This window comes from Bos indicus, chromosome 3 (genome assembly GCF_029378745.1).
Source record: "Bos indicus isolate NIAB-ARS_2022 breed Sahiwal x Tharparkar chromosome 3, NIAB-ARS_B.indTharparkar_mat_pri_1.0, whole genome shotgun sequence".
In the NCBI taxonomy this organism is placed as follows: Eukaryota; Metazoa; Chordata; class Mammalia; order Artiodactyla; family Bovidae; genus Bos; species Bos indicus.
Genome location: NC_091762.1, coordinates 26,918,440 through 26,942,740, shown reverse-complemented (window position 1 = coordinate 26,942,740; position 24,301 = coordinate 26,918,440). Strand labels below are relative to the sequence as shown.

The window sequence follows — 24,301 nt, the reverse complement described above, 5'->3', positions numbered from 1 at the left end:
TAAAGCTCAACATTCAGAAAACGAAGATCATGGCATCCGGTCCCATCACTTCATGGCAAATAGATGGGGAAACAGTGGAAACAGTGTCAGACTTTATTTTGAGGGGCTCCAAAATCACTGCAGATGGTGACTGCAGCCATGAAATTAAAAGATGCTTACTCCTTGGAAGGAAAGTTATGACCAACCTAGACAGCATATTAAAAAGCAGAGACATTACTTTGCCAACAAAGGTCCGTCTAGTCAAGGCTATGGTTTTTCCAGTGGTCATGTATGGATTTGAAAGTTGGACTATAAAGAAAGCTGAGTGCAGAAGAATTGGTGCTTTTGAACTGTGGTGTTGGAGAAGACTCTTGAGAGTCCCTTGGACTGCAAGGAGATCCAACCAGTCCATCCTAAAGGAGATCAGTCCTGGGTGTTCATTGGAAGGACTGATGTTGAAGCTGAAACTCCAATACTTTGGTCACCTGATGCGAAGAGCTGACTCATTTGAAAAGACCCTGATGCTGGGAAAGATTGAAGGCAGGAAGAGAAGGGGACGACAGAAGATGAGATGGTTGGATGGCATCAGCGACTCAATGGACATGAGTTTGGGTAAACTCTGGGAGTTGGTGATGGACCGGGAGGCCTGGTGTGCTGTGGTTCATGGGGTCTCAGGGAGTCAGACAAGACTGAGCAACTGAACTGAACTGAAAAAGAAATGATACAAATGAACTTATTTACAAAGCAGAAACAGACTTACAGACTTTGAGAAGGCACTATAGTTACCAGAGAAAGGATAGTAAGAAGAGATAGGGAGTTTGGGATGGATGTGTATACACTGCGATATTTAAAGTGAATAACCAGCAAAGTCCTACTGAATAGCAACATAGACTCCACTTATTGTTATGTGGCAGCCTGGATGGGAAGGGAATTTGGAGGAGAATGAATACAAGTATATGTATGGCTGAGTCCCTTCACTGTTCACTTGAATCTATCACAACATTGCTAATCAGCTATCAGTTCAGCTCAGTAGGTCAGTCATGTCCGACTCTTTGCGACCCCATGGACTGTGGCACGCCAGGCCTCCCTGTCCATCACCAACTCCTGGAGTTCACTCAGACTCACGTCCATCGAGTCAGTGATGCCATCCAGCCATCTCATCCTCTGTCGTCCCCTTCTCCTCCTGACCCCAATCCCTCCCAGCATCAGAGTCTTTTCCAATGAGTCAACTCTTCACATGAGGTGGCCAAAGTACTGGAGTTTCAGCTTTAGCATCATTCCTTCCAAAGAAATCCCAAGGCTGATCTCCTTCAGAATGGACTGGTTGGATCTCCTTGCAGTCCTAGGGACTCTCAAGAGTCTTCTCCAACACCACAGTTCAAAAGCATCAATTCTTTGGCGCTCAGCCTTCTTCACAGTCCAACTCTCACATCCATACATGACCACTGGAAAAACCATAGCCTTGACTAGACGGACCTTTGTTGGCAAAGTAATGTCTCTGCTTTTTAATATGCTGTCTAGGTTGGTCATAACTTTCCTTCCAAGGAGTAAGCGTCTTTTAATTTCATGGCTGCAGTCACCATCTGCAGTGATTTTGGAGCCCCTCAAAATAAAGTCTGACACTGTTTCCACTGTTTCCCCATCTATTTGCCATGAAGTGATGGGACCGGATGCCATGATCTTCGTTTTCTGAATGTTGAGCTTTAAGCCAACTTTTTCACTCTCCACTTTCACTTTCATCAAGAGGCTTTTGAGTTCCTCTTCACTTTCTGCCATAAGGGTGGTGTCATCTGCATATCTGAGGTTATTGATATTTCTCCCAGCAATCTTGATTCCAGCTTGTGTTTCTTCCAGTCCAGTGTTTCTTATGATGTACTCTGCATATAAGTTAAATAAGCAGGGTGACAATATACAGCCTTGACATACTCCTTTTCCTATTTGGAACCAGTCTGTTGTTCCATGTCCAGTTCTAACTGTTGCTTCCTGACCTGCATACAGATTTCTCAAGAGGCAGGTCAGGTGGTCTGGTATTCCCATCTCCTTCAGAATTTTCCACAGTTGATTGTGATCCACACAGTCAAAGGCTTTGGCATAGTCAAGAAAGCAGAAATAGATGTTTTTCTGGAACTCTCTTGCTTTTTCCATGATCCAGCGGATGTTGGCAATTTGATCTCTGGTTCCCCTGCCTTTTCTAAATCCAGCTTGAACATCAGGCAGTTCACGGTTCACGTATTGCTGAAGCCTGGCTTGGAGAATTTTGAGCATTACTTTACCAGCGTGTGAGATGAGTGCAACTGTGCGGTAGTTTGAGCATTCTTTGGCATTGCCTTTCTTTGGGATTGGAATGAAAACTGACCTTTTCCAGTCCTATGGCCACTGCTGAGTTTTCCAAATGTGCTGGCATATTGAGTGAAGCACTTTCACAGCATCATCTCTCAGGATTTGGAATGGCTCTTCTGGAATTCCATCACCTCCACTAGCTTTGTTCGTAGTGATGGTTTCTAAGACCCACTTGACTTCACATTCCAGAATGTCTGGCTCTAGGTCAATGATCACATCATTGTGATTATCTGGGTCGTGAAGATCTTTTTTGTACAGTTCTTCTGTGTATTCTTGCCATCTCTTCTTAATATCTTCTGCTTCTGTTAGGTCTATACCATTTCTGTCCTTTATTGAGCCCATCTTTGCATGAAATGTTCCCTTGGTATCTCTAATTTTCTTGAAGAGATCTCTAGTCTTTTCCATTTTGGTTTTTCCCATTTTATTTTTTTTTAAACTTTTTATTTTGTACTGGGGTATAGCTATTTTTAATCAGCTATACCCCAGTACAAAATAAAAAGTTTAAAAAAAAATAAAATGGAGAATCAACAAGGACCTACTTGTATAGCACATGGAACTCTGTTTAATGTTATATGGCAGCTTGGATGAGAGGGAAGTTTAGGGGAGAATAGATACATGTATATGTATGACTGAGTCCCTTTGCTGTTCACCTGAAAATATCACCACATTGTTAGTTGGCTATACTCCAGTACAAGATAAAACGTTTAAAAAGAGAGAGAGAATCATAGGAAGAATGATTTCTCTTCTTGGCTTCCCAGGGTTATCTGTGTGTAGAACCTGGGACTGCAGCAGCCACACTGAGGCCAGGCCTAAGGGCAGCCCACATGGATGAGGGGAGGGCTTTCCAGACATCACTGAGCCACTGAATTCAACCTGGGTGCCTCCCTACCTCCTGATGCCTTAATATGTGAGGTATTATTATCTATTTTCCTTATTGATGCTGCCCTTTTGTCTTGGTTCCTCTGTGTTTTGCAACTGGAAGAATTCCAATACCCAGTATATCAGCAAAATAGATACAGAATTCAGCATGGCTGTATTGAGGATATCAATTCAACTCAATGCAATATAGATAAAATGAGAACAATGTACCAGGCACAGTATTAGACACAGACGAATAAAACTCCCTTACCATAAATTACTCATAACAAATCTATATGTGTCTGTATTAGGGGAAAGGGATAATTAAATACAGAAATTACTATTCTAGAAAGCAGAATGTAAGTGCCTTGAAAGAGATATAGAAGGTAAAAAAAAAAAAAAAAAAAAAATAGTGATAATATCAGTTAGGGGAAACTAGGTTAGTCTCCATGAAGGAAGTAGAATAGAAGCTGGGTCTTGAAAAGTAGTAGGATTTTTGGAGACAGTGTGAAGAGCTTCCCAGGTTGGGAAAGATAGGAAACTGTACTAAAAGGCAAAATCTGGTGAACTGAATCTAAAGTGAACTCGTCTGGAAAGCCAAGTAGTACATTTGGTTCAGCTGGCTTATGGACCCCATGTAGAGGAGGAGAGGAAGTAATGTTGAAAAATTACACTGGGTCAGATTTGAGATACCTTGAATACCAGGCCAAGCCTGGATGGGAAGGGAGTTTGTGGGAGAATGGATACGTATATATATATGGCCGAGTTGCTCTGCTGCGCACCTGGAACTGTCACAACATTGTTAATTGGCTGTACTCCAATATAAAATAAAAATTAAAAAAACAAATACCAAGCCCAGAAATGAGGGTCTGCTTAGTTTGCAAATGGCAGGCTCTGGAAATTTTCTCAATAGACAGGTGACAGAATCAGAGATGAGTGTGGGAAGATCCATTTTTAGTAGAGGGACCAAAGCCTGTTCCGTTTTTTACCCAATAATAACTGTTTCAATTATTTGCCACACCCTCAATACTCACAGACAGTAATATAGATGCACCTAAAGCCTCAGCAAGAACAAACGAGAGAATTACATTCTTAGACCCAAGCAGTGGGAAGGAGGACTGGGGACAGATCATTTACCCTGACCTTATACAAACCTTTCCAACCCTCCTTCTTAGATACCACCCACTTTTAAAATCCCTGTAATAGAAAAGAGTCCCCATTCTGTTTAAAATCTGCCCCCAGAACCCATGCTGACACCAGGGGTACAGTGGTTCTCTATTTTCTAAAGTTTTATACTGTGGAGGGCTTCCCTGGTGACTCAGATGGTAAAGAATCTGCCTACAATGCCGGGGACCCGGGCTGGATCCCTGGGTTGGGAAGATCCCCTGGAGGAGGGCATGGCAACCCACTCTAGTATTCTTGCTTGGAGAATTCCATGGACAGAGGAGCTTAGTGGGCTACAGTCCATGGCGTTGCAAAGAATCAGACACAACTGAGTGACTAACACTTTTCACTTTCCTCCTATAGATCATGGTACCCTTTGAAGAACATCATGAAATATTGATGTGTTTAAGTCCAAAATACAGCCTATGGTTTAGCACAGAATTATGTATTTAGCTACTATATGCTTAAGTTGCTTAGAAATGTTAAATTTAATTAAATTTACAGACACTAACACACAATATAAAACCACAACCATAAGCTCAAACACCTGTCCATAGAAAAAACAAGCTGTCAAGCTCAGCACTGGCGGCTATGTCTAGGTCCATTAATATTCATTCGCTACTTGCTAATTCTCTCTGTCATCTGCTAGCACTGGCCAGTGGACAAGCAATAACAGGTGCCAAAGATTTAATAAAAATGTTGAGAGAAAAAAACAAAAAGCTGGAGAAATTCTATCCATTAACTTAATTTTTCTGGGAATTAACCTATTTCTTCATTTACTCAACAAAGATTGATTGAGCAGTTACTGTATGCCAGGCATGATGCCAAGTGGAGGAGATGTGCAGAGGTAAGTTGCAAGCCTGCCTTCCAGGAGATGTCTCTTTGTGGCTATGGTCGAGAAAATGCTAACGGGACAAGAGGAAGTAGATACTGAGGTGGAAACAGAGCAGAGACCCTGAGGAGCCTAGAGCCCACAGCCAGGCAAGACATCCTGGAGGATGAGCCATGAGAGGTAAGTCTTTTTTAGTTTTTAGTCTTATATAGAGTTTGCATTTATCTATTTATTTGTTTGTTTGCTGCACCTTTTGGCATGGGGGATCTTAGTTCCTCTGACCAGATATCATACCCACACCTGCTGCAGTGGAAGCCCCAGATCTTAACCACTGGTTTGTCAGAGAAGTCCCAAGAGGCAAGTCTTGAAAACAAGCCCAGGTTATCTCAGCCAGTGCTGGGCAGAGACCAGCGCAATGTTCGTGGAACCACCAGGGAGGGCAGGGCCACTACTGGGTTACCAACTTTCACACTTGGTGAGGCAATGATCATTCAGAATATCATCTGCCATTTTCATAATTTTATGGATGAAACAGCCTTTTAGTACCCGAAATTTAAAAAAGAAAGAAAAAGAATTTGGAAGTGCATAACTTCAGAAAAAAAGATTGTCCCGTACTTGGTATAATTTTGTGAAGAACTCATCACATTGTTCTTATTTGTCTCATTTTGCTACAGATTCATGAAAGCGTGAGTGCTGGAGCTGCAGTGGGGAGAAAAGCTGGATAAGGCACTGCAGCAGAGCAAAGCACCTGGGACAGAGGTGCTGAGATGTCCGAGATCTCATCTTTCTGGGCTCCCTCGGTTTGGGGAGGGATGTGGAGCAACCTAGCCCCCAAGGCTGCGTCATGACCTTCCAGGGCCTCGGACATGCTTTCCTTGGGTGGGGGGCAAGGGGTGAGGGGCTAGTGAAGTGGACAGGGCTTCTTCTGTATTGTATTTTATATATTATATTATATATTTATATTATATTTTATAATTGTATCAGTGTAAAGAATATAACCTACGACCCTAATTGTTCATTCTCTTCCCTCTGATGTTAAAAGAAGTTTAAACATTTTTGTGGGCCCCTAAAAGTATTGCGGGCCTAAGGAGCTTTGTCCACTGTGCCTAATGGATAAATCAGGCCTGACGGTCCTAAAATTGCGGGCAGCATCCAGTGAGACAGGGCACCAGAGGGCATCATCGGGCCCACGCTGGTTCTGCCTGTGGAAAAATCCAGTCCTGCCTGAGGAGCAGGAGTGTAGCAGAGGAAAGTTGAGGAACAGTGACAAGATGGCCAGATCCCAGAGAGGCGTGTGGATCTGGTAAATGAGCACAGCCAAGACTAGACACCCCAGAGGACAGAGCGCCACTTGTCAATGGCCAGTAGGACAGACTGGCCTCTTCCGGCTTCAGGGACAAGAAGCAGCAGGGACCAGCCCTTCCTAGAAATTCTGCCAGATGGTCTAGCATCCTGGACTTGGCCTGATCTACATTTCATCAGTCGGGGCCAGACAAAGCTTTCAGTTCAGAGTCCCTCCTTCACCACAATCTCACCCAACCCCCACCCCCACCCCCACCGCTATTGTGAACTGGATAAACTGAGGCTAAATTTTAGTCTCACTGTCCATTTTTGTATTCAAGTTTCGGGTGTGGGTTTGTGGGAGGGAGGCATTGGGGCTGTGACTGACTGTTTGCTTTTTTGCTTGCTTCTGCTCAAAGGAAGTCTTATCTAGGATATGCAGGGCTGGAGGGCAGGGACCAAGGCCATTTAAATGCATAGGGCACATGAGGTCACCGGTGGGAAGACAAGAGAAGGGAAAAAGAGAGAAAGAGGGAGGAGGCACAGCAGGAACACATAACAGGAGCCCAGCTGATGTTTTTGAAAGAATGATGTCTCCTTACACGTATGTGTGCTCTGATATAGTCTCCCGATTTTTCTACTCTAGCCTACGTAAAAGGAGTCTGACATGTATAATAATGAAAACTGAGAGAATAGAAATGGATGAAAGGTAAATGTCTAACGAGAATAATGTCTAAATGAGTAAATAGGATTTTCATGCTCTCTGCTGATGTCTTTCTGCCCAATATGTTATAGTGAAAAAGTTCAAAGCTACAGAAAACTAGAAAGAACAGTGCAGTGAATATTCATGTACCCCTCCCCCAGATTCACTAGCTAGCATTTTGCCACATTTGCTTTTTCCTTTTGGGTCTATGTGCGCCTGGCTGTTGTGCATGGTTTGTGTGTTTTCATGAGTGTATTTGTGTCTGTGTGGGATTTTTTTTTTCTAAACTATTTTGAAGTAAGTTATAGATATCATGACATTTCACTATGTAACACTAAGAATAATGACACTCTCCTAAAATATCATTATCATACTGAAGATATTTGACATTAATGCAATAGTATTATCCAATGTAGAGCCCAATTGTCTAAAAAATATGTTTTATAGCATTTTTATAATCCAGGATCCAATCAAGTTCACTCATTGCAGTTTGGCTCTTGTCTCTTCTGAATCTCCTTTAATTTGAAAGAGACCTCTGCCTTTTAACTTCTTTGTCTTAATGACACAGTATTATCAAAGAGTTCAGCTGGTTGTCCCATGGAATGTCCCCTGGTCTGGGTTTTGTTGATTGCTTCCTCATGATTGTATTTAGATTGACTGTTTGAGGCAAGAATACTACGCAGGTGAAGCTCCGTGAACCCCACTGCCCACAACAGGAGGCCATAACGTCAGTTACCCTCAATGTTTGTGATGCCAAGTTTAATAATTTGGCTAAGGGAATGTCTATCACCTCTCTCCATTGTAAAGACAACTTTTGACCTTTGTAATTAACAATTATACTGTGGGTGTTAAAGTCTTTTTTCTTTTTTGGAGCCAAAAACCATCTACTTTTCCCAGATTAAAAAAAAAAAGTCTCCTCTCAATTGTCACATCAAAACCCCCCACTGACAGTATGGTGAACTCATATTGGCACCCAAGAGGCTGCTCCTATAGCAGGAAGCTTCATGATTATGATAATGAATACTCATATAACATTTCCTAAAGTTTTTGTAGCATTTTACAGTTTGCAGAGCATTTTCATACATATTACAGCTTTTTATTTTCTCCTAATTTTCTTTTCCTTCAATAAGAAAGGAGACTGTTTAGAATCACTCACTCATTCATTCACCCACCCATCCATCCCTTCATCCCAGTCACATCCAGGCACTGAGCTAGAGGCAGAGGACTTTCCAAGATGAGTGAGGGGATCAGGACTAGGTGAGGAGATGAATACATAAACCGCAGTAGAGAGACATGATCTGGTGTGTAGAATGTGGGGAGGAAAGGAAACCCGCCCTCCCCCCCACAAGAGAGAATCCCAGGCAAGTGGAAGGGGAGCCTCCAGCCTGCCCTAGACATTCAGTTCAGTTCAGTCGCTCATGTGAAGTAACATATAAATAAATAGGTAAAGTTTTAAATAGAAAAATTAATTTAGCAGAAATTCACAATAAATTCTAGAAATTGCAATACAGTTCATGTCTTTATGTCTTAGGTATTGATTCTCAGTTCAGTTCAGTTGCTCAGTCGTGTCTGACTCTTTGCGACCCCATGAATCGCAGCACGCCAGGCCTCCCTGTCCATCACCAACTCCCAGAGTTTACTCAAACTCATGTCCATCGAGTCGGTGATGCCATCCAGCCATCTCATCCTTTGTCGTCCCCTTCTCCTCCTGACCCCAATCCCTCCCAGCATCAGAGTCTTTTCCAATGAGTCAACTCTTCTCATGAGGTGGCCCAAGTGTTGGAGTTTCAGCCTCAGCATCAGTCCTTCCAATGAACACCCAGGACTGATCTCCTTCAGAATGGACTGGTTGGAACTCCTTGCAGTCCAAGGGTCTCTCAAGAGTCTTCTCCAACACCACAGTTCAAAAGCATCAATTCTTTGGCGCTCAGCCTTCTTCACAGTCCAACTCTCACATCCATACATGACCACTGGAAAAACCATAGCCTTGACTAGACGGACCTTTGTTGGCAAAGTAACATCTCTGCTTTTGAATATGCTATCTAGTTGGTCATAACTTTCCTTCCAAGGAGTAGGCATCTTTTAATTTCATGGCTGCAGTCACCATCTACAGTGATTTTGGAGCCCCCCAAAATAAAGTCTGACACTGTTTCCACTGTTTCCCCACCTATTTGCCATGAAGTGATGGGACCGGATGCCATGATCTTAGTTTTCTGAATGTTGAGCTTTAAGCCAACTTTTTCACTCTCCACTTTCACTTTCATCAAGAGGCTTTTGAGTTCCTCTTCACTTTCTGCCATAAAGGTGGTGTCATCTGCATATCTGAGATTAGGTGGGAAAACAAGTTTCTTCCCCTTTAGTGTCCTCAGTTGGGTTTTCTGTTACTGTTGCCAAATGTGTGCTAAGTGAGGATACAGTAGTCTCACTTGCAGATGGGAAAATTAAGCCCTCAGAAGTAAAATAGTTTAACCAAATGACATTTCACTTGTAAGTGCTTGGTTCTTGATTCTGGGGGCCTGATCCCAAGCCCCACCTCTATGCTGGTGCCCTAAGGGAATGGTCTGAGCCTTGGTGTACTCCCTGACTCCCCTCTTCTGCCTGCAGAGCAGAGATGGCCAGACAGAAGGTATACTTATTCAGGAAGTATGAGCATCAGTCACTTCCTTCCAGGCACTGAGTGATGGGCATTTCAGAGCAGGGAGCAATTTTCTTAAGTTCTGCACCGTTCACATGGACGGATGCAGTGGGGTAGGGGTGGGGTTACATGGTTGATCAGCCTGCACATGAACAGACTATCTGAAGGCACGAAGTGCCCTGTGTAAACACAAATCCAATGCCTACGTTTTGGAGAGACTGAATGGGTGTGTAAAAAAAAACAACTGAGTGGCTCCAGCAACAGGGTTCATGGGTGGGAGGAATCTACTGGACTTGGGGCAGGAGAGTAGGCTCACTGTAGCAGAGAGTCAGGCTCATCAGCCAGCTGTGAGTTTGAAGTACTGGGGCAATTAGGCATGAGCTATTTGCAGACAGAGAAAAGGTGAGCTCAGTGGCTCAGTTCCAGGTGCAGCCTTGATGCTAAGGATTGTCACCCTCAATAGAGGCTGTGAAATGAGGCACAGGGTTATCTTTGTGAGCTTGGGGCCCAGAGTCAGAAGCATTTAAAGTACATCTTCTGAGCTTTAAAAGAGACACCATGTATTTAAACACGAAAGTCACGAATTCTAAACCACTGGCTGCTAATTGTCCCATTTCCCTTTAAGTTTTAGTAGAGTCTGCTGATGCAGCCTATATTTGTGGTGGTGGGGTATGTGTGTGGGGTGGGGGAAGTAGTGAGAGGGGGGAAAATGTGGCATTTTTGCCAGCATTTGCCTTTTTTTTTTATTTTGGTCTTTTTTCCCCTGCTGTTCTCCACCCCTACAATAAGCTGAAGCAGTGTAAGTTACAATTTATTAGCTGGTTGCTATGGGTTACACCAGTGCTCCACAGATATTCCCTTCAGAAATAGTAACATTTAATGTAATGTAAAACAGAACTACTGTATCACCACTTGGTTGGCTTCTGCTGGCTTGCAATATTATATCCTTCCCTGCTGAGATTGAAGCCTCGGGAAATTAGCTGGTGCCATTATTTTATTACGATGATGGGTGTCTGCCCTACCCCTTGTTTCATGAAAAAGAGAGTTTGCAAACCAAGAGTATCGGCAGCATCTGGGATGCTAACTTGCAGGGCCACGCGGTGTCTGGAGACAGAGTGTCTGTTTCATCTTCCTGTTCATTATTTAAGGCTGTCTTCTCAAAGCTGAGTCCCTGTAAGCCCAAGGCCACTTACCATTTCAGGGAGGCTAGTCGTAACTACTGATGGGTTTTATTTAGTTTGCCATCTGTATAATATTTGTAGCAGACTGGTTAACAAAAATTTGTGGGCCGGTAAATTTTTAGGATAATATTTAGCTGCGAGGGTGATTTATAAGGAAATTGTTAGGCGATGGCAACCCTGACTAGTCTTAAAATAAACCCAGTATAAGAGAGAGAGGTATTTCCAGGTCACCTACATTCTCTTTTCTTCCTTCTGTCTCCGTCAACCACCCACCTCATCACTGCCCCATCCAGAGCACACCTTCTACCAATTGCTTCTTGCTTCTGCTCATGGAGCTGTGTCTCTTTCACATGTGGGTTACTGGGTCGAAATACGATTGTGTAGAGTGTGCTTCTGCAGGAAGAGTGCTGGGATGATGGAAAGAACATGGGATCTAGAGCCAGAGGCACCTTGTTCGAAGCCTGACTCTGCAACTTTCTGGCTGCATGACATTGAATAAGTCCCAAATATTTGGAGTCTCAGTTTTCATATGGTGAAACAATATTTGCCTCGAATGGACAACCTTAGGAAGAGAGGGGGAATGTATGTAAAATCATTTAGCATGGCACCGGCTCGCTGTACGTATTTTAAAAGTGGTCCCACTTACTGTTTCACATCTCTGGAATGCGGGGTATTATCGTTCCCTCTGCCATACTGTCCATCTGGGCAACTCTTGCTTTTTGCTCAAGACTAGTTCGCATACAACCTCTTCTGTTGTCACACTCCCATCTCCTGCTTCGAGATACTGTATTCCTCCTGCTCTCAGCTCTGAGTGGCACCTCAGGTACCCCTGCTGTACCAGGTGCCTTCCAGATTGCCAGCCTGTTCACAAGCCTTCCTCCCGTGGGCTCTAGGCTCCTTCAGGATCAGGACCTTGCCTAATCCATCTCTCTTTCCAGCATAGAGGTTTTCTTTCTTTAAAAAAAAAAAAAATTGTATTTATTTGGCTGCACTGGTTCTTGGTTGCAATATGCAGGATCTTTGATCTTTGTTGCACCATGCAGAATCCTCAGTGGCAGCACACAGCATCTTTAGCTTTGGCATGAGAGCTCTTAATTGTGGCATGTGGGATCTAGTTCCCTGACCGTGGATCGAACCCAGGCCCTCTGCACTGGGAGGTCAGAGACTTAGTCTCTGAACCATCAGGGAAAAAACCCAGCACAGAAGTTTTCAATGAAGTTTGTGGGTTGTATGGATGAGCTAAGGAAAGACTAGTTCTTAATTCATGTTCGCTTGACACTCCACCTAGGGCAGCCAGTAGGACCAAGGAACAGCACACGCCATAGTCTCCACGGCTCAAAAGCCTTTGGCACCGAGTAACAAAAGATGCTGCTTACAATGACTTAAAAATGAGAACTTTTATTTTGCCCCAGAACAGAAGTATTATTCTTCAGTAATGCCATGGAGGACCCTGGACCTTCAGCTGCAGAAGGCATGGTATTTAGATCAAACAACAGGATCTGCTGCTCTTTTTTAATGAAGCAAAAACCTTTTTCAGAGCCTCTGGCCCTCACCTAATAGACTTCTGCTCAAGTTTCTCGTCAAAATTTTGTCAGTTATCCTTCTGAAGCCAATTACTGGCATGGGTTAAGGGACACCATAACAGCTCATAACTCATGTTAGTGAGCAGCAAAGCCTGTCAAACAACACTGAGGTTCTGTGAAAAAGGGAGAAGCACAGGGGCAAGGTTATTGTGGATAAGCGACCACAGAGCTGCTGCAGAGGCGTCCATCCATTCTTTTATTCATTCAACAGAAACGTGTTAAGTGCCTACCATGTACCAGGAATGGTGCTGGAAGCTATGAATGGCTGTGAACAAGAAACAAAAGACCTCTCCCTGAAGAGCGCTACCATTCCAGTGGGGAACAGGACAGTGAACATGTCAACAGATAAACAGGAGAATTACAGATTGTTGGGAGTGTCAACAAAGAAATAAAGAGGGTGGCAGAGCAGAGAGACAACAAGGGTTACAGTAGCCTGGGTGGTCAGGAAGGCCTCTCTGAGAAAGTGACATCTGACGGAACAGGGAGCACAGGTCAGGGGAAAGTCAGGAGGAGAAGTAGTCCATCCAGGGAGAGAGACTGCAAGTGCAGAGGCTCTGAGGCAGGCATGAGGTGACTGTGCGGCTGAAGCAAGGTCTGTGCCTAATGGCTGATCAAATGTTCTTCCTGGAACCCAACCTGGCTCTCCCCGGTGGCTGGAAACAGATCATTGGCAACAACTCCGGCTTCCCAAAGCCTCTCCTGCCCAGACTTGCAGTCCCTCCCAGGTCAGAGGCACAGCTGCTGAGGCCACAGGACAATAGGCTCAGGCGTGGGCTCCGCCTGTGAAGTGAGGGGAAGCCACCGTGACTGTGACGAGGGACCCACCCGAGGAGTCTGCCCAAACTGTGTAGCAGAGACTTCCATGGCCACATCGCCCTGCGGACATGAGGACTGGGCATGAACAGACAGGGGCACGGTAAACATACAGCTGCTTTCTGTGTCTCCCATGGGCTCACGGGCTTCCCCCTCATGGCAGGGCAGGCCCAGCTGCTCTTCCCACAAGTGGAGGCAGGACAAGGCTGCTGCTGGGTGTGCCAGCTCCATGCCATGAGGCAGTGTTGGCGTAGGGATCTCTCCCACCTTTCTGTAGATAGCTGTGCCTCTAACCTGGCTTCAGGGCTGTTGCAGGGAAGGCTGGGGCTCAGATCACCCCATTTCCACCAGTGGGCCTTCTGGAGTGGCTGAAGCTCCTACTCCTTGCCCCCTGTTCCTTGGAGCAGAGTTTCAGGAAGCCAAATGGGCTTTTGGCCCAAGAGACCAGACACGAAATGAAACCTGTTTTCCAATGGCATTCTTCCGGCTTTTCCTTCAAGTGGGATTTTTGACTGTAGGATTGGGTTTAAACACTGAATTTCAATTTTGTACACACACACCAAGAGGCCCTGGGGCAGTGGGGGCGTTGGAAATGAACACCAACCTAAGTCCTCTACCTGCCAAGCGTTCGATTAAGCTGCTTAGGTCTGTTTCCACCATCCTGTCTTTCAAATATTTATGTGGCAGATTATAGGCAAGCTTCAAAGGCAAGGAAATGCAAATCTGTTCTATAAATCATAGAATAACACAGCTGCTGTCTTCCTTGGAGTGACAGCTTACGAATGCCAGCGTTTTTGCCTGTGGAAGGGTGGTGGGAGATGGGTTTCTTGCCCTCAGCCAGGCCTGGGTGTGTGTGTGTGTGTGTGTGTGTGTGTGTGTGTGTTGGAGATGGTAGAGGGAGTGGGAAATTCTTTGCCTTTTTGTAGAATACCAGGTTTTATTTTGTGTGTGTGTGAGTGTGTGTTTAATTTCCCAGCAGTGAAGGAGATAACTCATTCCAGAAGCCCTAACAAACTGCCAAGGGATAGAAACTCTCCAGGGATCTGAGGCGCTGAGGAACCTAGAGATGGGGGTGGCTTTCAGTTTTGGGGGAAATGTACCTAAATGGGCTTCTTCAGTGGTTTAGCAGGTTAAAAAAAATCCGCCTGCAATGGAGACACAGGAGACGTAGGTTCAATCCTTGGGTTGGCAAGGTCCCCTGGAGGAGGAAATGACAACCCACTCCAGTATTCTCGCCTGAAAAATCCCATGGACAGAGGAGCCTGGCAGGCTACAGCCCATGGGGTCACAAAGAGCTGGACATGACTGAGGGACTAAGCACACATGTACCTAGAATATGAAGTGGGAGTGGGGAAAAATCAACAAGCAGTAACTCCGAGAATTCCAAAATGAATTTAATTTAGTCGAAGTGAGCAAAATGGAAATCGTGCATCGCAAATAGTCATGCACATTAAGCTCTGCCCCAGGGTCTTAACAATCAGCCAGGAGATGCCCAGTGAGCTGAGGATTAGACTTTTGTGGCTCTTTTCGGCTGTTGCCATGAACACATGGATTTGGTACACTGGTGTTCAGTGACACATTCACGTCCATCCAGACCAGTGCTGGGGTTTATGGTCCTCGTCCTGAAGCTGGTTCTGGCCTGGTGCCACGCTGGGGAAGCACCTGGGGAAGGCTTCAGTCAACGGGGTGCAGAGGCCCCAGGGAAGCGATGTACATGAGGAAACGTGTTGGGAAAAGGTTTGCTGGCTATTAGTCAGAGTTCTGCTGAAAGTGACTCAAACTCACTTAAGCAAGAGGGGAATTTTCAGGGTCACAGAAGGGAGTGTTAAATAACCAAATCATGGGGAATGAAAGGGGATGTAGCTGGGTTTGGGAATAGTTGGAAGAGCTGGAACACTGCCAGAGCTCTGTTCTCTCACCTGTCTTTAATTTTCCTCTGTGCTGGCTCTAACACGGCTGGCAACAACTAGCAGATTCTGTACCTAACACCTTTACCACAATAAAAACAATTCTGTACGAAATTACTTTTGCCACGATCAAGTCCCGTTTCAAGTTATCTCGTGCATGCGTGCTACATCCTTTCAGTTGTGTCCAACTCTTTGCGACCCCATGGACGGTAACCCGCCAGGCTCCTCTGTCCATGGGGTTCTCCAGGCAAGAATACTGGAGTGGGTTCCCATGCCCTTCTCCAGGGGATCTTCCCCACCCAGGGACTGAACCTGCACCTCTTATGTCTCTTGCATTGGCAGGTGGGTTTTCTATCACTAGCACCACTTGGGAAGCCAAAGTTATCTCAGGGAAGCCCTATGACTGACCCAACTGGGATCCAGTGTTCATGCCTGGACCAGTGAATTGTAGGGAGGGGCATGGGGTCATATAAAAACATGGCAGTTCTTATGGGTCTCATATTGATAAGGAGAGGCCTTTGTAGCAAAAGGAATGGATAAGCTTTTGACAGACAATCCATCAACATTACTACAGCCAAGAGAGGACTGGAAAAAAGACCAGGGAAGATAATGTGATGAATGAATTATATACTGGAATTCCACTAACCGCCTACTTGAAGCTCAGTATTCCATAGGAATACTTAAGCCACTTATGCCTTAATGCAATTAAATCCTCCTGATTCTTCTTTATTTCCTCCCTTATAGCTCTATTTTTTTTTTCTCCCTGGTTGCCCTGGATCCTCCTCTTCTCTGCATTAAGATTTTCTTAAGACTGAAGGCCCTTTACAGTCTTGCCCTAGAAGAGACCATAGAGTCCTTCCTTCCACGCATAAAAATCACTCCCTGTCTCAACCTTCCCCTTATCTTCCAGAAGAAATCTACACATAAATTTCTACTAGCTACTCAAAGCTTGCTCCTTGAACCAGCCATATCAGAATCTCCTGGAAACTTCTTAGAACTACAGAAACTTGGGACTTGTCCCAAAACTACTGAATCAATCTACATTCCAGCAGGATGACCTGGCAAAGTTCATGAAACTGAAACACATTGCTTTAAGCAATTGCAAATTGATCACAGAGCCTTTCTGCTCTTGACCACTAAATAAATATTTCTTCACAATTGTCCCATGAGGTCGAAAGCAACTACATCTAAAAGCTCAGACTCACAATAACACACAACCTTATTTTTCTCAGTCCCTGTGTTTCCTACCTATATCCAGTCCATCTCCAATTGGCACCCATTCATCCCACTGTCTCATTGGTCTGCTTTTCCTAATCACCTAGAGCAGGCTCCAACAATTGCAAATGCTGCTCATTTATAGAGCAGGCCTAGGGACTTCCCTGGTGGCCCAATGGTGAAAACTCTGTTCCTCCAATGCAGGGGGAGTGGGTTTCAATCCCTGCTCAGGGAAGCGGATCCTGCATGCTGCAACTAAGACCCAGCGCAGTCAAATAAATAAATTAAAACAAATATTAAAAAAAAAAACAGGCCTAATAGTACTATGCCTAATTTGCATATTTACATACTATACACATTTAATGTGCAATTATTTTCATCCTGCTAAGAGCATTTTCAGCCACAGCTTTGTGAGCAACTGTAAGGGATATTGCAAACAATATATTGTTAATTACAAAGTATCATAATTTACAAACAATTTATATTCTTCAATATATTAGATGGGATTAAAGATTATTTCTAAAATTATTCTAACCAACCTGCATTCTAATGCACTATAAAAGAAATATACAGAGAAATTGGTGGAATGATATCTATTGGACCAGGAATTGTATATAAGAGTATGTCTTATATATAAACATTATCTATCATAAGGATCTTGGAGAAGGAAATGGCAACCCACTCCAGTATTCTTGCCTGGAGAATCCCATGGACAGAGGAGCCTGGTGGGCTGCTGTCTGTGGGGTCGCACAAATTCGGACACGACTGAAGCGACTTAGCATGCATGCATGCATTGGAGAAGGAACCAGCAACCCACTCCAGTATTCTTGCCTGGAGAATCCCAGGGACAGGGGAGCCTGGTGGGCTGCTGTCTATGGGGTCGCACAGAGTCGGACATGACTGAAGCGTCTTAGGAGCAGCAGCATCACAAGGGTCAGAAAACTCTGTACAAGGATAGATAGTAAACATCTTAGGATTTGTGAACCATATGGTCCCTGTCACAGCTATTCAACTTTGCCGTTATAGTAAGAAAGTAGCCATATACAATATGTCTTGATTACAGTAGCTTTAAAACAAGCCTTGAACTCAGGTAGTTTCAGTCCTCCAACTTTGAATCTCTTTTCCAAAATTGTTTTGGCTACTATACAATTTAGTTTTGCATTTCTGTATAAATTTTAGGTTTAGCATGACAATTTCTATTTAAAAATCTGTTCATATTTTGTTTGGGATTGTATTGATTCAATTTAAAGAGAAATGACAGCTTAATAATATTGAGCCTTCTAATTCACAGGCATGGAGTATTTTTGTTTTTCTCTCATAAATTTTTTATTTATAAATGTTTTCCAAAATGAAAATAGGTCTACCAGAAAAATGTCCCTCACTGAGGAGAGCTCTTGCTCCTGCGGCATCAGGATGGGAAAACCTCGGGCCCCTTCCCTGCTTTCTAAGGGAGGGGGACTCCCATGGCCCGGGACCTCCTCTCATTTTTCCAGGCCAGGGCCCTCACCTGGGCAGAAGAATCAGCATGCCAGGGAGAGGGGTGGGGTGGAAGGAGGGACCAGTGTACTCAAAGGTAAAACCCTCCTTCTTCTGTAGAGCCCATTTCTCCTAGCTGGACTATCAGCAGATACAGGTGTCCTGCCCAAACTCAACAGTGATGGCTTTGGGCTCCTAGTGCATCTGGAACCATATTGTGTATTTGGTGTGGAACTTCCACAACTGCTTTTTTAGGACTTTGGCTGCCAGGTACTACACCTTAGGGCCCTCTGGATAGAAGAGGATGAAGTAGAGCATCTCCGTTCACAGGCACTGGTAGAACTCTACAGTGTTCAAGTGCCGGGGCAGCATCTGCTGGTGCTAGGGGATTCTGTCAGGGGCTTCTGGGGAAAGAGGCTTCCCTGGTGGCTCAGATAGTAAAGAATCTCCCTGCAAAGTGGTGGGATCCGGGTTCGATCCCTGATTTGGGAAGATTGCCTGGAGAAGGGAATGACAACCCACTCCATATTCTTGCCTGGAGAATTCCATGGACAGATGAGCCTGGTGGGCTACAGTCCATGGGGTTGCAAAGACTGTGAGATGGGCTCAGAGTCTCAAGGGTGGGACATGTGGTGCCAGGTGGGTTCTTCTATGGCCTGCTGATTGAGCTGTGTTTGGTGAGGGCTGCAAACCCTGGTGGACACACACCCAGCAACAGCCATGGAACTGCCATGGTGCTGCTCAGAATGATGTCTTGCTCTGTTGGGTGCATCATAGGCAACATGGGAACTGAAGGATGCCAGCTCTGCCATGGACTTCAAAGAGCACAGAGGCAAGGGGCCTTGAGCTCCAGGGCAGTGCTGAGCTGCCTTGGCCTCGCCAGGGCTAGGCTTTGGGGAGTTGGGAGGATTCACAGGTATTAACACCGAGAGCCACCGCCTCCTCCCCCAAGTTTTCCCTGATCCTAGGATCACACAGCACCGAGTTCCTTTGAAGTAGTTGTGGGGGCCAGGTGGGGGACCCAGAGCCTGCCTTTTGGTGTTTTTGCCTCCACTGTTGCTGAGGGTTTTCTTTTTTCTTTTTTGTAGTTTTTAGTGTACAGGTCACATACATGTTTGGTTAAATTCATTCTTAAGTATCTTACCTTTTTGGTGCTACTGCAAATTCCACTTGAAATTTCCTGTTCCACATTTGTTGCTAGTATACAGAAATACGTTCAATTTATTTTGTATACTGATCTTGTATTCTGCAACCTTATAAACTCACTTATTAATGTAGGAAGGATTTTGTAGATTTGTTAGTATTTTTAGGTACACAGTTATGTCCTCTGTGAATAAAAGTTTAACTTTTGTCTTCTCAGTCTGTAAGACTTTTTGTTTATTCTTTCATGAGCTCTTTGGGCTGGGACACCAATACGATGTTGAGAAGAAGGGAGAGAGTAAACATTTTGCCTTGATCTTATTATTAGTGAGGAAGTAATGAGTCTTTCAATGTTAAATTGTCATGTTTGCTCAGATTTTTCATAGATTCCTTTATTAGACTGAGGTAGTTTTTTTTTTTTTTTTTTTTTGCTGAAGTTTGTTTTTAACTGCTACTGGACATTGAATTTCATCACATGAGTTTTCTACATTGATTTAAATGATTGTATTGATTTTCAAATGCTAAATTAACCCATTCAGTCATAATGTATTATCCTTTAAATTATATTCCTGGATTTGATTTGCTAATATTTTAAGGATTTTAAAATCTATGTTCATGAGGGATGTTGATCTGCAGTTTTCTTTTTTTTTAATTATATGTATTTTATTTATTTTTAATTAACTGATGTGTAATTTTCTATTAATGTCATTGTCCAGTTTTGGTATCAGAGCAATGGTGACCTTGTAAAATGAGTTGGAGAGTGTTTCCTCCTCCTTTTTTCTCTGAAAGATGTTGTTTAAGAATGGTACTATTTCTTCCCTTGATGCTTCCTTGTTTAATCCATCTAGGCCTGGAGTTTATATTATCAGAAGATTTAAATTATGAATCCAGTCTCTTTAGTATATGTAGGACCACCTGGATTTCCTGTTTCTTCTTGTGTCAGTTTTCGTTATTTGTGTTTTTGAAGAAACTGTCCATTTCAACTAATTTATCAAATTTATTGGCATAAAGTTGTTCATAATATTCTCTTGTTTTTTATGTGTCTGTAAGGTTTGTAGTGGTGCCCTTTCTTTCAGCACTGATACTTGCTTTGTGTTTTTTGCTTTTTCTCCACCTTGATCAGTCTCCCAGAAGCTTTCTTATTTCACTGCTTTTTTTTTTCATGGAATCATTTTTGGATTTTTCAGTTTTCTTTATTCTTTGCCTATTTTCTATTGCATTTATTTCCTTTATTATTTTTATAATTTCCATTCTTCTGAGTTTTAATTTACTCTTTTTTTTTGGACCACGCTGCATGGCATGTGGCATCTTAGTTCCCCTACCAGGGAATGAGCCAGTGCCCCCTGCAGTGGAAGCACAGTCTTAAGCAATGGACCACCAGGGGAAGTCCCTAATTTGCTCTTTATTTTAATTTCATAAGGTAGAAGCTTAGATCACTGACCGTCTTTTTTTTCTAATGTAGGCATTACAGTTACAAATTTTCTTTTAAGCACTTCTTTAGCTGTATCCCATGTATTTTGAAATCTGGAGCTATATGCCTATTAAATATAACTATCATGTTCTAATTTCACCAAATACATTCTAATCTGATGCATAGGTTATTTTGAACTGTGTTGTTTCAGTTGCAATATTTGTGGATTTTGCAGATAATTTTTGGTTATTGATTTCTAATTTAATTCCAATGTGGCCTGGTCAGAGAATATACTCTGTATAACATGGATATTTTTGAACTTATTGAAACATGTTTTATGGCCTAATATGTGGTCTTCTGTGAACTCCAAGATAAATATACTCTGTATATTTGAAAAGAATGAGTATTTTGCAGTTGCTGTGTAGAGTGTCCTACAAATATCAGTTAGGCTCAATAAGCTGATAATGTTGTTCAAGTCCTTTATATCTGGACTCATCTTCTGTTTCCTTGTTGTGTAAATTACTGGGAAAGGAGTGTTGAAACCTCCAAATACATTTTTGTGTTTGTGTATTTCTCCATTTAGTCCTATCAATATTTTCATCCTGCATGTTGTTGCGTACACATTGAATATCATTTATCTTCTAGATGAGCTGACCCTTTTATCATGATGAAATATTTCTCTTTGTCTCTGTAAATATTTTGTCATGTTTTCTCCTGTGTGGATATTTTGTGATATCAAAGTAGCCACTCCAACTTTCTTAAAATTAGTATTTGCCTGACTCATCTTTTTCTATCCCTTATATGTATCTTAATAGTAAAAGAAAAAGTCTTTTAAAAAACATATAGTTGGGCCTTGCTTCTCTACCCAGTATGTCTACCTGTATGACAATATTTGCCATTTAATATATTATTTTGGTGTATTTATATTTCATATAATTATTGGGCTGTTGTCAGTTAATGATTTATTTGTTCCATCTATTACTTTTTTCCCTTCTATTTCTTTTTTTCTTTTGGACTGAAAACTTTTTAGTGTTTCAGTTTATTTCTACTATTTTATTAGCCATAACTTTTTTTTTTTCAGTTTGCTCAAAAAAAGGTTCACAGATTACATCTTTTATATATCATAGTTTACCTTTAAATACTTTATCACTTTACATATAATGCAGAAAACTACTTATTTTCCTTTCCCCTTTCCTGTGTGGTTTTAACTGAGTTTATTCTGTTCAGGTTTCATTGAACATTTTAGATCTGTAAGTCTATATTTTTTAAACTAAATTTGGAAGATCACAGTCTTTTTTTCTTAAAGTTTTTTTTTTTTTTTCCCCCTATATTGCCACTTATATCTCTTCCTTCTGGGAATTTTGTGTTATAGGTTACTGAAGCTCTGTTCATTTGGTTTTTTCGGTTTTTCCCCTCTATGTGCTTTAACTTGGATGTTTTCTATTTACTTTCTTCAAGTTAACTGATACATTCTTCTGAAATGTGCAATCTCATGTTAAGCCTGCCTAGTGCGTTTTTTATTTCAGGTGTTGGGTTTTATTTTTTAATAAGCTCTAGAAGATTTATTTATTTATATTTTATAATTTCCAGCTATCTCTTCATTATGTTCATGTTCTCCCTTAATTCCCTAGACATATTTACAGTGATTAAAGTCCTTGTTTATTAATTCCATTTTTGTGATTTTGAGATCTGCTTCTGTTGACTGATTTCCCCCTTCATCATAGGTTATATTTTCTTGTTTTGGTCATGTCTAGTAATTGACCTGGAGAAGGCAATGGCACCTCACTCTAGTACTCTTGCCTGGAAAATCCCATGGATGGAGGAGCCTGGTAGGCTGCAGTCCATGGGGTTACTAAGAGTTGAACAGGACTGACTGACTTCACTTTCACTTTTCATTTTCATGCATTGGAGAAGGAAATGGCAACCCACTCCAGTGTTCTTGCCTGGAGAATCCCAGGGAAGGCGGAGCCTGGTGGGCTGCCCTCTATCGGGTCGCACAGAGTCGGACACAACTGAAGCGACTTAGCAGCAGTAGCAGCAGCAGCAGTAATTGATTAGATGCTGACTATTGTAAATGTTACATTGTTACATTTTCTTGTATTCTTTTAAAGAGTGTTGAGTTTTATTCTGATAAGAAGTTCATTTAATTTCAGATCAGTTTGATCCCTCTCAAGCTTTTTATTTAACTGCTTCTTTAACTTATATGCAGAGTACATCATGAGAAATGCTGGGCTGGATGAAGCACAGGCTGGAAAGGAGATTGCCAGGAGAAATATCAATAACCTCTGATATGCAGATGATACCACCCTTATGGCAGAAAGCAAAGAAAAACTGAAGAGCCTCTTGATGAAAGTGAAAGAGAAGAGTGAAAAGTTGGCTTAAAACTCAAGATTCAGAAAACTAAGATCATAGCATCTAGTCTCATCACTTCATGGCAAATAGATGAGGAAACAATGGAAACAGTGAGAAACTTTATTTTCTTGGGCTCCAAAATCACTGCAGATGGTGACTGCAGCCATGAAATTAAAAGACACTTACTCCTTGGAAGAAAAGTTATGACCAACCTAGACAGCATATTAAAAAGCAGAGATATTACTTTCCAACAAAGGTCCATCTAGTCAAACCTGTAGTTTTTCCAGTAGTCATGTATGGATGTGAGAGTTGGACTATAAAGAAAGCTGAGCACTGAAGAATTGATGCTTTTGAACTGTGGTATTGGAGAAGACTCTTGAGAGTCCCTTGGACTTCAAGGAGATCCAACCAGTCCATCCTAAAGGAAATCTGTCCTGAATATTCATTGGGAGGACTGATGCTGAAGCTGAAATTCCAATACTTTGGCCATCTGATGCAAAGAACTGACTCATTTGAAAAGACCCTGGTGCTGGGAAAGATTGCAAGTGAGAGAAGAAGGGGACGACAGAGGATGAGATGGTTGGATGGCATCACCAACTCGGTGGACATGAGTTTGAGTAAGCTCCGGAGTTGGTGATGGACAGGGAGGCTTGGCGTGCTGCAGTCCATGGGGTTGCAAAGAGACACGACTGAGCAACTGAACTGAAGCTTTTTAAGTTAGGACCTAGGGTAGCTTTTGCTCTAGGACTAGTTTAATCCTACTCGTAAGATGTACTATTTTTGGAATTTCACCTGAATGCTTCAGGTATTCAACAAGGTCTTTTCATTTTGTCTCGTCTGAACTATAATAAAATATCTTCCAACCCTGTGTGAGCTCTGGTAGCTGTTTAGCTTATAATTCCTCATAGTTTATCTTTCTTTGTTAGTTATTATTTACCTAGGTTTGTGGAGTTTAACCTCAAACATATGCATCTTATTATTCAGCCAAAGATTCACAGGGATCTTCTGCAGATTTCTGAGGCACTTTCTCCATGTTGCTCTTCTACTCTGGAGCACGTCACAGCCTCCAGCTGTCCCAACCTTACCAAACTCTAATCTCTGACTCTTCAGCTCAGTGAGACTTCCATACGCTGTGTGGATCCCCCCTTCCTGCATCCTGGTCCAGAAACGGTATAAAAATAAAAAGCCAAGGTTATGGTAGAGTTCACCTCACTCAATTCTCTTCTCTCAGGAATGCTGGTCCTGAAACACCTGATGTTCAACATTTGAAAAGAATCCTTTCATATTTTTTGTGTAGTTCCCTAATTCTTTACACTTGGTGGACTGGCTGTGTACCACTTTCTTCACTATGACCAGAAACAGTTCTTTAAAATTTAGTTTTTATGCTCTCTTTCATGAACACTCTGTTCCAGACAATCCTAAACTATTTCC

At 42.7% G+C, this 24,301-nt stretch overlaps 1 long non-coding RNA gene across 1 annotated transcript; it reads left to right on the top strand.

The window, feature by feature from the left end:
• The first annotated feature begins 13,314 nt into the window (after window positions 1-13,314).
• Window positions 13,315-23,738, top strand: LOC139179986 (uncharacterized). The gene is made up of 2 exons (XR_011564294.1): window positions 13,315-13,472; window positions 22,728-23,738. It is a non-coding gene; the product is annotated as an uncharacterized lncRNA (long non-coding RNA).
• Window positions 23,739-24,301: the final 563 nt, after the last annotated feature.